At 39.6% G+C, this 12500-nt stretch overlaps 1 protein-coding gene and 1 long non-coding RNA gene across 3 annotated transcripts in view; one reads left to right on the plus strand and one right to left on the minus strand.

Moving 5' to 3' along the window:
* LOC138354083 (uncharacterized) overlaps positions 1 to 3099 on the minus strand; it is a 54095-nt gene extending 50996 nt beyond the window's left edge. Inside the window, exon 1 of one of the 2 annotated variants that reach the window (XR_011223428.1) lies at positions 3011 to 3099. This is a non-coding gene — a long non-coding RNA (uncharacterized lncRNA). The remainder of the gene's footprint in view (positions 1 to 3010) is intronic. The other variant, XR_011223427.1, reaches the window with a different exon arrangement.
* LOC123774438 (probable G-protein coupled receptor B0563.6) overlaps positions 1 to 12500 on the plus strand; it is a 71509-nt gene that overhangs the window by 23522 nt on the left and 35487 nt on the right. The window lies entirely within an intron of this gene.

Here is a 12500-nt window from a genome sequence, read left to right on the forward strand (position 1 = left end):
AACAGCTCAACCGGAGTGATTTTATTTTTTTATTTTTTTATTATTATTTTCTACCACAGACGTGGCCAGACATTTACAATGCTAACCAGCATATATTTTTTACTGTCCTCCATGGACAGGGTTAGAGATGTGTTAAACATATAGTTCAGGGGTTTATTGAACACTCAACCACAGAAGGTGATTCGGTGTTTTTTAAAAGGTTAAGCTAACCTACATACGTAAATACGTAGATACACAGACATTTACATAATGTCTGTTGTGTTGCTATGGCAACGACAATACAGTGGATGGATAGGTGTTAGCGAATAAGGCCTATCCCTCTCTTCTTGGATTTAAAATGCCACATCCCTTTTCCCAAAATCCTTATCCTGACCCCCTTCTAAGGGCTATATAGTCGTGATGGCTTGGCGCTTTCCCCTGATAAAACCCTTCCATCCTTTTAAGAGTACTAGGATACTCAAACAAGAGTTTACCTCTACGGAATCCATGCTGGTGTTTAGAAGTCAAAATTATCCAAGTTTACCTACATAATTACCACAACAACGCACTAATTAGGTAGTTAAGACAGTCTCCTTCGAGTCAGTCAATCGTCTATCTTGAGTATACCTTGAGATGATTTCGGGGCTTAGCGTTCCCGCGGCCCGGTCCTTAACCAGGCCTCCTCGTTGCTAGACTGGTCAACCAGGCTGTTGGACGCGGCTCCTCGCAGCCTGACGTATGAATCACAGCCTGGTTGATCAGGTATCCTTTGGAGGCGTTTATCAAGTTCTCTCAAACTCGATAAGCGAACTTGAGAGGGCAACTTGTGCGTGTTACTTAACAAGTTTAGTACATGTCTCTGCTTTCCCAGCTTAAGTTTATCAAACATTTCTTGCCATTTTCAAGCTGTTTGGTAGCTCCCTCCACCAGTGTGTGGGATGCTGTAGCCGTTGTTGTTATAGATTCAGCTACTCGGAACAAGTTCCAAGTAGCACGGACTATGGTGAGCCCGTAACTTACCCGACATAGGAGCGGGGCAAGTAGCACGGGCTATGGTGAGCCCGTAGTGGACTTACCTGGCACAGGAGCGGTGCTGTGTGTGTGTATGCTGTAGCCAAGATGAGATATCTTAATATATTCCCAGACGCCTATAGGCACAAGATCTTGCTAAATCATTTGTATGCTAATCCAAAACTGCCTTGTTTAAACAGGTGGTTCGCGGAATTCAACTCTGGAGAATTTCTATGTAATTATGATAATTGAAACTAATGCCTGATAGAATTAGCATTTTGCTAGATCTGGTAATTATATGACAACCTGGGGAAGGGGCTTGACGGCTGAGTGGATAGCGCTCGGGATTCGTAGTTCTAAGATTCTGGATTCGATCCCCGGCGGAGTTTTTTTCACCCTGATGCCCCTTGTTCACCTAGCAGTAAATAGGTACCTGGGAGTTAGACAGCTGCTAAGGGCTGAAGCTTCCTGGGGATGAAATACAAAAAAGGAGGCCTGGTCAGGGACCGGACCGTGGGGACGTTGAACTCCGAAATCAACGCAAGATAACCGCAAGATAAGATAACCCTCCTGCTTTAATAAAAAAAATAAAAAAATGCAGGCCTATTGGCCAATACAAGACAGGCCTAATTTGTACGCAAATACAAGTGTCTTGACACTTGTATCGTTGACACTATATATAATAGAGTTTCATAGACCTCCCACCCACCTTGCAGGTCGGCGTTCAATCCCCCCCGACCGTCCACAAGTGGTTGGGCCACCATTCCTTTCCCTCCGTCCCATCCCAAATCCTTATCCTGGCCCCCTTCCCAGTGCTATATAGTTGTGATGGCTTGGCGCTTTCCCCTGACAACTCCCTGAGAGGGACAGAAGGGGGGGGAGTGGAAAGCCGTCAATGCAAGGTTATACAAGTTGACATCTATTGTACACTGCTACAGAGTTTACTTACGAAAGCATTTGGAAGAACGCAAGACATTACATGATTAGTTGATTGACAGTTGAGAGGCGGGACCAAAGAGCCAGAGCTCAACCCCCGTAAGCACAATTAGGTGAGTACATTGGAGACCTTAAAGACAAGGGCCATTAGGCTTAGGAAATGCTCAAGCAGTTTCCGCTCTCTGTAACGTAATTATCTCAATCCCTGTTGGCAAACCACGTTCGGAAACGTTTAAAGCAATATCGGATCAACGTCAAATCAACGTAGGATCAACGTTACACCAACGTCATACATCCAAATGACGTTAATAGCTATTAATCACCGTTAATCCTAATTAATTCATAACCTAATCCGAGACTAAAGTAAACTCATATATATATATATATATATATATATATATATATATATATATATATATATATATATATATATATATATATATATATATATATATATATATATATATATATATCCCGAGAAGCGAGGAAACTTCTCAGTATATCTATCACATATCCACCAAAATAGATATCAAATATCTATCGACTCCCCCCAAGATTAACACGAACATATTTATTTAAACTAAACACAAGGGAATTTAATGCTATAAAAAAAGCCACCGATTATTTAACCGCTTCGTGAATCTGGCCCCAGGTTCGTAAGTGCTTGCGTAACTGCTTCGTGAATCTGGCCCCCAGGTTCGTAAGTGCTTGCGTAACTACTTCGTGAATCTGGCCCCCAGGTTCGTAAGTGCTTGCGTAACTACTTCGTGAATCTGGCCCCAGGTTCGTAAGTGCTTGCGTAACTACTTCGTGAATCTGGCCCCAGCAGATATATTGGTCCAGGGTTCGAGGTCAGTATTAACCTCTGCTGGATGACCAAGATCACCACAACTGCTTATTGACCAACTCAAAGGTATACTTTAGTCCAGAATATTGTCCCGAATTAAAGTATACCCAGTGTACATATGTCGAGAAAATGGGTATACTTCTCACTCTATATTTACCGAGAATATGGATATACCTCTCTATATATATTCTTGTTAACATGCACACGAAAAAAATATATAAAGTAACTCATACTTACAATTAAAGTTAAAGTCCCTCCGATACACTTAAACCACTTCAGATCTAAACTGCCATCGCTGCTCGTTAGCGACGGTGATATAAGGATCGTCCAACCCGTCCTCGACTCAAGTCCATTACATCCAGCGGTCGACCCCACAGACGCATTCATAAATTTTAACATGCTGTTCATTCAAAACGGGAATTTTCTCACATATAAATTAATATTATAATATATTAGCATATTGTGCATATATAGGCATAGGTTAGGTTAGGTGTTTAGGTTCTGTTGGCGATTATTTGTATTTGTAGTACGTGGGTGAAGCATTTACAGCGTTGTGGTTCGAACACCAGTCGTCAGTGAAGCACTTGTTCCGGAAGTGTTCGAACGTCAGCAGTTGTGAGTCGTGTGTAAACCGTTTTTATTTCAGCCCGTCCTCCAAACAAAGACCCAAAAGTGATTCCATGCACCCGCCAAACCCCCCAGCTGTTTATGAATGAAAAACAGTTTACACACGACTCACAACTGATGACGTCCGAACACTTCCGGAACAAGTGCTTCACTGACGACTTGTGTTCGAACCACAACGCTGTAAATGCTTCACCCACGTACTACAAATACAAATAATCGCCAACAGAACCTAAACACCTAACCTAACCTATGTCTATATATACACAATATGCTAATATATTATAATATTAATTTATATTTGAGAAAATTCCCGTTTTGAATGAACAGCATGTTAAAATTTATGAATGCGTCTGTGGGGTCGACCGTTGGATGGAATGGACTTGGTCTAAGGACGAGTTAGTCCATGAGCTTGGTTGAGGGAGGGGGGGGGGGTAACAATACCCCCCCCCCAAATATTAAATCAAACCAGGTTTTTGGATTTACAACCCTAGGACCGATTCCCGGCCAAAAAGAGAAACAATTGGGCAATAGTTTCTTTCAACTGATGCCTCTGTTCACCTAGCAGTAACTAGGTACCAAGGAGCGTGACAGCTGGTATGAGCTGCACACTGGTGTGTGTGTGTGTGTGTGTGTGTGTGTGTATGTGTATGTGTATGTGTACGTGTACGTGTACGTGTACGTGTACGTGTATGTGTACGTGTATGTGTATGTGTACGTGTATGTGTATGTGTACGTGTATGTGTACGTGTATGTGTACGTGTATGTGTATGTGTACGTGTACGTGTATGTGTACGTGTATGTGTATGTGTACGTGTATGTGTATGTGTACGTGTATGTGTACGTGTATGTGTACGTGTATGTGTACGTGTATGTGTACGTGTATGTGTACGTGTACGTGTACGTGTACGTGTACGTGTACGTGTACGTGTATGTGTACGTGTATGTGTATGTGTACGTGTATGTGTATGTGTACGTGTATGTGTACGTGTATGTGTACGTGTATGTGTATGTGTACGTGTACGTGTATGTGTACGTGTATGTGTATGTGTACGTGTATGTGTATGTGTACGTGTATGTGTACGTGTATGTGTACGTGTATGTGTACGTGTATGTGTACGTGTATGTGTACGTGTACGTGTACGTGTATGTGTACGTGTATGTGTACGTGTATGTGTACGTGTATGTGTACGTGTATGTGTACGTGTATGTGTACGTGTATGTGTGTATGTGTGTGTGTTTTAGATAAATATATATTTAGATATGAAAGAAAAAATACGTCGAAAACCATTACACTAGACAACCAACGGTTAGAGAAGGCGGAGACCAAGAGCTAACAGCTGGCTCCTGTATACAAGAGGCCAATATAGCAGCGCCCAGCAGTAATATTACAAGGACACCACCCTCCTAAAATGCCCCGTCACGAAAATTCAGGAAAATTAAATTCACTGGAGTACGTTTTTTATTGAGCAATGACGTTACTGTGAAGGGCAGACTATAGTAAAAAGTCCCGCAGCCCCTTTGTGCTGCGAAAGTACTTCACTTTAGACTAAAAAAATGTAAAAAAAATGTCCTCTGTTTTATCTATATATGTATATAAATATATATATCTCTGTATAAATAAAAATGGAAATGTTCCTTTGTTCAAAGTCCCTAATCTCCGAATGTTTTTCACCGATTGGTTTGAAATTTTTACACAACTTTTCATTCGCATCCGAACAGTTTTTTATAAGCAAACTATATAGATGTTATGTATGTGACGGGAAAAAAACATGATTTTATTTTTTAAAGTGTGTTTTTCATGTGTTTTTCATGTGAGCGAATTCTTCAAAACCTCTTTACCGATTACTTTGAAATTTTGACACAACGTTACATTCGAAAAGGCGAATGTTTTTATATACTTACTATATACATGCCTCACCTGTGACAGGAAAAAACAGTTTTTTTTTTCTTTTAAACAGCGCCATCTGTTGGACGTAAGAGCAACACACGCTGTAGACTCCGAAAATTCTTCACCGATTGCTTTGAAATTTTGACAAAACGTTCCATTTGAATACGTGCATGTCTTTATATACCTATTATATAGATGCCACCCCTGTGACAGGTAAAAACATGTTTTTTTTTAAACAGCGCCATCAGTTGCATGTAAGATCAACACATGCTATACTAAATATATATATATATATATATATATATATATATATATATATATATATATATATATATATATATATATATATATATATATATATATATATATCCAACATTCTATGCAATACTTGCTCCTTAAAAAAAAGTTTTCTGTACACAAAAGGAAGCGTTTTATCCGTGAATCTCTTGGCTCGGAAATGTGTCCATGACTACAAGGTCGTGCGGACGTCCCCAGTGGCCTATAAAAGGCCTATAAAAGGCCTATAAAAGCCAGCTGGTCACGGGATGAAAATTTCATTTAACTCTGCTTAGCTATTTAATATCCCACTTGCCTGAGGCATCAGTAACAGATTAGAACCAGACTGTAATGTTAGGGAGAGCCACTGTAGGGGTTAGTGGCTCTTAGGTAAATTCAGGTTTAAATTCAAAAATTCAAAATTTGAATTAAAAAAATTTAATTTAAAATTTAAATTCAAAACCCACACATCTGTAAATACCCGCAGCTCTGTAAATACCCGCAGCTCTGTAAATACCCGCAGCTCTGTAAATACCCGCAGCTCTGTAAATACCCGCAGCTCTGTAAATACCTGCAGCTCTGTAAATACCCGCAGCTCTGTAAATACCCGCAGCTCTGTAAATACCCGCACCCCTGTAAATACCCGTACCTCTGTAAACACCCACACCTCTGTAAATACCCGCAGGTCTGTAAATACCCGCACCCCTGTAAATACCCGCAGGTCTGTAAATACACGCACCTCTGTAAAAGCCAAATGCTCGTTAACTCACCCGCCAAAGCCATTGTTTATGTTTGAAAACCAGTTTATACACAAAACTCGCAAATTACGTTCGAACATTTTTCGAAACGTACTCTGCTGGCGTCCTCTGTTCGAATCCCGTTCTGCAAATGCTTCAGCAAATATTATTATCTATTATAACAACAGAATCTATCATCTAATCTAACTTATGTCTAACTATACAGATATATGTTGAACGGTAATATATAATATTAATTTATATGTGAGAACGAAATTATTTTAATATACAAAATTAACTATTTTTAATACACAATTAACAATTTGGTTAAAATTGTTAATTGGGTCTTAGGGGGTGTCGACCGCCGCTTTAACCAGCCTGGCCTCAGGATAGGTTGAAATTACTATCTAACCTATTCTAGGTCTGAACCTGTTGGGTGACAAGGAGTTTATAGAGATTTATTGCTTGGGGACTATTCAAGTTTTGCTCTCTCTCTCTCTCTCTCTCTCTCTCTCTCTCTCTCTCTCTCTCTCTCTCTCTCTCTCTCTCTCTCTCTCTCTCTCTCTCTCTCTCTCTCTCTCTCTCTCTCTCTCTCTCTCTCTCTCTCTCTCTCTGCTCTCTCTCTCTCTCTCTCTCTCTCTCTCTCTCTCTCTCTCTCTCTCTCTCTCTCTCTCTCTCTCTCTCTCTCTCTCTCTCTCTCTGCTCTCTCTGCTCTCTCTATCTCTCTCTCTCTCTCTCTCTCTCTCTCTCTCTCTCTCTCTCTCTCTCTCTCTCTCTCTCTCTCTCTCCCTCCAGCGAATCAGTAAGATGTTCCTTAACACCTTGAGACGTCTCTAATTAAGAAAGACTAATTATCTCGGACTTTATCAGAGGATCACAGATGCTGACAGATGCTTTAAGTCTATTTCTTCACGCGACAGTTGGGGTGAGAACGACAGCTGGGGTGAGAAAACCATCTGACAGATACTTCTCATCTGGGTGAGAAACCTACCTGCTGGAACACAGAGACCCGTGGAACACATTATCATCCTTTAAACCCACTTTGGGAGGCATTTAAAACCCACTTTGGGAGGCATTTAAAACCCACTTTGGGAGGCATTTAAAACCCACTTTGGGAGGCATTTAAAACCCCAACAAATGTATCTGAAATGCCAGAGAAGCTGTCGAATTGCCTCGAAATGTGCTGAGAAGGCCATTGTCCTTTCAGGCAGCCCTTGGCACTGACAGGCCAGGGGAGGAGGTGAGAGGGGGTAGCAGTGCCAATTAGGTAGCAGTGCCTTAGCTACAGGTAGTGCCAAATCGCTCCCCCCCCCCTGGCATCATATCCTCACTTGGCATTTCGTATCCTCACAATCTAAGTATTGTTTAAGACTCAAGGCTCAGAGTCTATCGCATACTCACAGACTCGTTCTACCTCATCCTTACCAGCAGAATTTGCCTGCAGGAAAGGATTTAGGACCTCACCGGCAAGGATTTACCTGCTGGAAAGGATTTAAGACCCGACTGGCAGGATTTACCAGCATAAACGGATTTAGGGCCTGACTGGCAGGATTTACCTGCAGGAAAGGATTTACGGAACGCTGCAAGAGCCTATTTCACAGAGGAAACGAGATGAATATTAATTTCAGCGCTTGTTAATTGAATGGCAGAGACAATGATGATTATAGTGAAGAGGATGATGAATTAGGGTGATAATGAATAGTGAGGATGGATGAATACTGAAGAATAAATTACGCTGGATGATGATTGTGAAAACTATGCACAATCATACATAGATATACACAATCATACATAGATATATACAATATCTACCTGAATTAATACGTCCGGGTGATTGCGTTCAAAATACTACGCGTTTTTAATGACATAGTTCTACAATAGGTCGGGAATTGAACGCATGTTCAGAGCAGCGTTCTGCGGGTGTTTTGATCCAACACCTTCCTGACTTTTTACATATGTTTGGTGTATAATTCCGTCCTTTTGTCTTTATCAGGTGTTTGGGTATAGCTCCAAGTATCTATCTATTACAGGTGTTTGGGTATAACTCCAAGTATCTATCTATTACAGGTGTTTGGGTATAACTCCAAGTATCTATCTATTACAGGTGTTTGGGTATAACTGCAAGTATCTATCTATTACAGGTGTTTGGGTATAACTCCAAGTATCTATCTATTACAGGTGTTTGGGTATAACTGCAAGTATCTATCTATTACAGGTGTTTGGGTATAACTCCAAGTATCTATCTATTACAGGTGTTTGGGTATAACTGCAAGTATCTGTCTATTACAGGTGTTTGGGTATAACTGCAAGTATCTATCTATTACAGGTGTTTGGGTATAACTCCAAGTATCTATCTATTACAGGTGTTTGGGTATAACTCCAAGTATCTATCTATTACAGGTGTTTGGGTATAACTGCAAGTATCTATCTATTACAGGTGTTTGGGTATAACTCCAAGTATCTATCAATTACAGGTGTTTGGGTATAACTCCAAGTATCTATCTGTTACAGGTGTTTGGGTATAACTCCAAGTATCTATCTATTACAGGTGTTTGGGTATAACTCCAAGTATCTATCTGTTACAGGTGTTTGGGTATAACTCCAAGTATCTATCTGTTACAGGTGTTTGGGTATAACTCCAAGTATCTATCTATTACAGGTGTTTGGGTATAACTCCAAGTATCTATCTGTTACAGGTGTTTGGGTATAACTCCAAGTATCTATCTATTACAGATGTTTGGGTATAACTCCAAGTATCTATCTATTACAGATGTTTGGGTATAACTCCAAGTATCTATCTATTACAGGTGTTTGGGTATAACTCCAAGTATCTATCTTTTACAGGTGTTAGTTTGCAGCCCTAACCTTCCCTGTCTGTTTCAGATATTGTGTGATATAGACAGCATATAAAGTAAATATATGGATTGTCAATAGCTTAATCCCTTTCACCAAACCTTTGGTGTCGAAAGGCAGGTCTTGTAATATTTCTGGAACAACCTTTTCAGCGCGTGGGAATTCTTCTCTTGGCTTTCAATTTCCTCTTTCATTCCTTCTTTCATTCCTTCTTTCTTTCCTTCTTTCTTTCCTTCTTTCTTTCCTTCTTTCTTTCCTTCTTTCTTTCCTTCATTCATTACGGTCTCTGACACTGAACTGTGGTAATAAGGTGGTTCATCAATTGCAGGCTCTGGTAATTGATGTTTCTGATTCTCTCTCTCTCTCTCTCTCTCTCTCTCTCTCTCTCTCTCTCTCTCTCTCTCTCTCTCTCTCTCTCTCTCTCTCACTCACGTTTGGGATGATGCCTTCACACACCTGTTGTTTGTTTACAAACAAACGCACGTGGTCGGAAACACGTGCAAATCTCTCACAGATGTCAACACGTGTCACTGTACACAACAGTTGTTGTGTTATTGAGACGGTTCAGAGGCGGGACCAAAGAGCCAAAGCTCAACCCCCGCAAGCACAACTAGCTAAGCACAACAATTTTTGACAACAAAAATGGTGGTTTGATATATTTTTGTAGTAACAACTACAACATTTATGTAATATAAACTTACAAAATTATGCATATTTGGACTAATTCGTGACCCCTGTAGTTTATGAATTTGCTCCCATGCTGTAATCCCCTTCAACGGGTACAGGAAGCGGTTTGTAAACACTTTAGATTTGTATTGATTTATATAAATCGCTGACAACAGATAATAGAGATTTGTATTTATCTAATATTGGTTTAAATATGGGTTCTTGATCCTATTGGGTTCGTTAGCCTTAAGATTTTATCAAACTAAGAAAAAAGGCATAATTTACCTGGGTTGTAATTAGACAGGGTTGTAATTAGACAGTGTTGTAATTAGACAGGGTTGTAATTAGACAGTGTTGTAATTAGACAGGGTTGTAATTAGACGGGGTTGTAATTAGACAGTGTTGTAATTAGACAGTGTTGTAATTAGACAGGGTTGTAATTAGACAGGGTTGTAATTAGACAGTGTTGTAATTAGACAGGGTTGTAATTAGACAGGGTTGTAATTAGACAGTGTTGTAATTAGACAGTGTTGTAATTAGACAGTGTTGTAATTAGACAGGGTTGTAATTAGACAGGGTTGTAATTAGACAGTGTTGTAATTAGACAGGGTTGTAATTAGACAGGGTTGTAATTAGACAGTGTTGTAATTAGACAGTGTTGTAATTAGACAGGGTTGTAATTAGACAGTGTTGTAATTAGACAGTGTTGTAATTAGACAGTGTTGTAATTAGACAGTGTTGTAATGAGACAGTGTTGTAATTAGACAGTGTTGTAATTAGACAGGGTTGTAATTAGACAGGGTTGTAATTAGACAGTGTTGTAATTAGACAGGGTTGTAATTAGACAGGGTTGTAATTAGACAGTGTTGTAATTAGACAGTGTTGTAATTAGACAGTGTTGTAATTAGACAGGGTTGTAATTAGACAGGGTTGTAATTAGACAGTGTTGTAATTAGACAGGGTTGTAATTAGACAGGGTTGTAATTAGACAGTGTTGTAATTAGACAGTGTTGTAATTAGACAGGGTTGTAATTAGACAGTGTTGTAATTAGACAGTGTTGTAATTAGACAGTGTTGTAATTAGACAGTGTTGTAATGAGACAGTGTTGTAATTAGACAGTGTTGTAATTAGACAGGGTTGTAATTAGACAGGGTTGTAATTAGACAGTGTTGTAATTAGACAGGGTTGTAATTAGACAGGGTTGTAATTAGACAGTGTTGTAATTAGACAGTGTTGTAATTAGACAGGGTTGTAATTAGACAGGGTTGTAATTAGACAGTGTTGTAATTAGACAGTGTTGTAATTAGACAGGGTTGTAATTAGACAGGGTTGTAATTAGACAGGGTTGTAATTAGACAGTATTGTAATTAGACAGTGTTGTAATTAGACAGGGTTGTAATTAGACAGTGTTGTAATTAGACAGTGTTGTAATTAGACAGGGTTGTAATTAGACAGGGTTGTAATTAGACAGGGTTGTAATTAGACAGTGTTGTAATTAGACAGTGTTGTAATTAGACAGTGTTGTAATTAGACAGGGTTGTAATTAGACAGGGTTGTAATTAGACAGGGTTGTAATTAGACAGGGTTGTAATTAGACAGGGTTGTAATTAGACAGGGTTGTAATTAGACAGGGTTGTAATTAGACAGGGTTGTAATTAGACAGTGTTGTAATTAGACAGTGTTTGGTTATATGACCCAGCATCCAACTGTCACATATATAAATCACTCCATATGTGATAAAAAAAAAACTCCCGAGCACAACGGCTTGAGTTCCAGGGCGCTCACTCAAGAGTTCTTACAAGAGTTCTTACAAGAGTTTTCACATTCTCTTAAGAATCCTATTTTCTCCTTGCTTGACCCTTAGAAGACACCATTAACCCTTTTGGCGTCTGGTAAGGAGTGATATCCTTATGGGTTTTCTCTCTCTCTCTCTCTCTCTCTCTCTCTCTCTCTCTCTCTCTCTCTCTCTCTCTCTCTCTCTCTCTCTCTCTCTCTGTCTCTCTCTCTCTCTCTCTCTCTCTCTCTCTCTCTCTCTCTCTCTCTCTCTCTGCAGCAGATATAACAAAGAGAACATCATATCATTTGACAACAAAGACAGGTATCGAACAAGTGAACAAAACAATGTACTAACAAGGGCCAAATCCACCATTAGAGTCAGATCGTTTGTGTGTGTAGAAGTCAACAGGTGATTGTCGAGTGCCTTTGAAAGATCATTCTCCCGAAGCTCTGAGAATCGAAGCACAGAGGCATTTTGAGCCCAGTTGATTAGTTCTGGTTGTTAGTGAGTTGTTAGTCTCACGTCTGGTTGTGATGGGATAGATAGTCTATCCCTGGCTCGCGTTCTATGCATCCTTTGTGTGACAGAGAATTGTCATTCAACACAATGACCCCATTCTCCTGCCTCCATATATATATATATATGTATATGTAGCAGAAATGGATGATGATATTTCGAGCATGCCAGGTCTATAAAAGTTATATTAAATTCCAGGTAACATATTATATCCCACTTGGTATACCTCAAGCATGTCTATATTGCATGATATATATATGTAAACAGCTTTTGTAGCTCTGAATTTTTGAAAGTCTTGCTGGGCGGTTCCAGTGCATGACTGAAAATTTGCAACATTCCTCCAGCAAATTTCAATAATTTACAATTTAAATTATAATCAAGCACAT

Source organism: Procambarus clarkii, chromosome 61 (assembly GCF_040958095.1).
Source record: "Procambarus clarkii isolate CNS0578487 chromosome 61, FALCON_Pclarkii_2.0, whole genome shotgun sequence".
Lineage (NCBI taxonomy): Eukaryota > Metazoa > Arthropoda > Malacostraca > Decapoda > Cambaridae > Procambarus > Procambarus clarkii.